Source organism: Capra hircus, chromosome 18 (genome assembly GCF_001704415.2).
Source record: "Capra hircus breed San Clemente chromosome 18, ASM170441v1, whole genome shotgun sequence".
Classification (NCBI taxonomy): domain Eukaryota; kingdom Metazoa; phylum Chordata; class Mammalia; order Artiodactyla; family Bovidae; genus Capra; species Capra hircus.
The window spans coordinates 53702321-53705374 of record NC_030825.1 but is presented as its reverse complement, the minus strand read 5'-3'; the positions used below and the strand labels follow the sequence as shown (position 1 = coordinate 53705374).

Here is a 3054-nt window from a genome sequence, read left to right as displayed (position 1 = left end):
GGTGGCTCCTTTAATTGTTTTTCCCTGTTGCAGCGTGTCAGTGCTTTGTTCCTTTTTTTTTTTTCTCCTGGATTTTTTTTTTTTTTTTTTTTGAGGCTTGTGGAATTTTAGCTCCCTGACGAAGGATCAAACCCTGGCCCTTGGCAGTGAGGGCTTGGTGTCCTAACCTCTGGACCACCAGGGAATTCCCAGGGCTTTGCCCATTTTACGGCTGAATAATATTCCACTGTGTATGGATATACATACACTATATGGATTTATTTACTCATTTATCAGTTAATAGGTATTTTTTGGCTGTTTTCCACTTTTTTGACTATTACGAATAAAAGTACTATTAAGAGGTGTGTACAAGTTTTTGTGTGAAACTGTTTGTAGACCTAGGAATGCAATTGCCGGGCCATGTGGTAACCTTGTTTAACTTTTTTTTTTCCTCTTCTGATTTTATTGAGGTAAACTGGACATACAGCACTGTCTAAGTTGTACGGCATAATGATTTGACTTACATACATCATGTAAAGATTACTAAACACCCACATTTCGTATAGATACAAAATTAGAGAAATGCAAAGAAAAATTTCTTGTGAGGAGAACTCTTAGGATTTGCTCTCATAATAACTTTCATATAATGTGTGTGCAATGTGTGCACGTGCGGTTGTGTCAGACTCTGCAACCCCGTGGCCGGTAGCCCACCGGCTCCTCTGTCCAGGGGATTTCCCACGTGAGAGTAGGTTGCCATTTCCTTCTCTAGGGGATCTTCTCAAACCAGGGATCGAACCTGGATCTCTTGCACTGCAGGCAGAGTCTTTACTACTGAGCCGCCAAGGAAGCCCCCACATATAATGTACAACAGGGTTTTGGTTTTTTTTTTTAAAAAAAAACCTCTCACTTTTACCAAGGACCTACCAAGGTGGGCCGAGATCTCACCAAAACCATGAAGAAGGTGGCCCCTGGTCATCACCAAGAAGTCTACACCAGCCTGGGCAGCAACTTCCACACCAACAAGCGTGTAGGCAAGGAGATAGCCCTGATTCTGGCAGGAAGCTCAGCAACAAGACCAAAGGTTGTGTTGCACATCTGATGAAGTGGATTCAGAGAGGCCCGGTGAGGGGTGTCTCCATCCAGCCGCAGGAGAAGGCAGGAGAGGGGAGAGAGAGTTAAGTGCCTGAGGTCTCGACGGCCCTGGACTAGGAAATCACTGAAGTAGATCCTGACGCTAAGAAAACCCTGAAGCTCTTGGAGTTTGGCAGTCTGTCCAAACTGCAGGTCACTCAGCAGCCTACAGTTGGGATGAATTTAGAGCTGTTTGAAGTTTTCTGCTGTGCTGAAATATTTTCATTAAACCTCGGATCAAAAAAAAAAAATTCCCAAGGCGATTTTTTTTTAAATTGAAGTGTAGTTGATGTACAATAACTATTTACTTTTTGAGGAATTGCTAAACTGTTTTTCAAAGTGGCTTCATTCATCCTTTTTCCTACTCAGTATAAAGAAAGTTTTGTTTTTTTTTTTTAATGGAAGTATGGTTGTTTACAATATGTTAGTTTCAGGTATGCAGCAAAGGGATTCAGTTGTGTACTCATCTTTAAAAAATATTTATGTATTTCTTTATTAGGCTGCACCAGGTCTTAGTTGCGGCATGTGGAATCTAGTTCCCTGACCGGAGATTGAACCTGGGTCTTCTATATTGGGAGTGCAGAGTCCCAGCCACTAGGCCACTAGGGAAGTCCCCCTGTGTGTCTTCTGAGCCTTTAACGTGAGAGATTTCTGGGGATTTAGGAGAGTGCTTGCGAAATCATTTGATTGATTCCAAAATGCTAAATAACTAAACCAAGTTAAAAGTAATTTTTTTATGAAGTCGCTACAGGATATACCCATATACCAACTAGGGAAGACCAGTGCAACTCATCATAGGAATTCAATCTAATAAAGGATATGGGGGACTTCTTTGTTGGTACAGTAGTTAAGAATCTGCCTGCCAATGAAGGGGACACGGGTTTGATCCCTGGTCTGGGAAGATTCCACCTGTCTCGGAGCAGCTAAGCCCATGCGCTACAACTACTGAAGCCCATGCACCCAGAATCCATGCTCCGCAACGGGAAGCCATCACAATGAGAAGCCCATACACCGCAAGAAAGAGTAGCCCCTGCTCACTTCAACTAGAGAAAGCCCACTCGCAGCAATGAAGACCCAGCACAACCAAAAATAAATACATTAAAACAAAAACTAAGGACATGTGCACATTTTAACATGCTGGATGTGATGCCAGTGAGGCTGGGGTCGGGTGTGTGTGCTTAATTGCAACTTATATGATAGGCAAGGTGACTTGGGGGAGGAAGTCAGAGTAGAACATAGCCCCTAGAAGCCCCACCTGGGTTCAAATCCCATCTCTATGCACTTTGGGCTTTGTGATGTCTAGCAAGTGACTTAAGCCTTCTGGGCCTCAGTTTCTTTCTCTTGTATAGTAGGAGCAGTAACAGCATCTGCCTCAGGGGGGTTTTATAAAAATGATATATTACTTTAGTTTTTTTTTTTTTCTGATTTACCGTATTTGTTTCACCAAATATTAAATCTTTGTACCACACCTAGTCCTGTGCCAGGCTATGCCTGGGTCCACAGTGGTGATGAAGCCCTGTCCCTGCCCCCAAGTCTTAGAGTTCAGTGGGGTGTGGGACAGACCCATCCCCAGACAGTGATGACCCAGGGCTGGGATGGAGGTGCTTGACCCAACCTGGGAAGGCTTCCTGGAGGGCTTCAAGGAGGGCTTCCTGGAGGAAGGGACATCAAAGTTGAGACGTGGAGACTGGGGATTGTGTCAGTCTTTTCCTGTTTCTAGCCTATGCCCTCTTTCAAATCCCTCTTCGTTATCTGTTCAAAATGTAATAAGATCTACCACCTGCATGGTGATGAGTCAACCCATGAAAAATGAAGCTCATGATTACACAGGGCCTAGTGAGTCTTTGCCAGCCTGTGGACATATGTCCGCCTGCCCCTTGGGCTTGGGTTTTTTCACCATCCTCCAGGACCATCTCTACTGTATGGCTGGATAGGCATCAGGGA

At 44.1% G+C, this 3054-nt stretch overlaps 1 pseudogene; it reads left to right on the top strand.

Moving 5' to 3' along the window:
* Positions 884–1555, top strand: LOC102171970 (annotated as a pseudogene).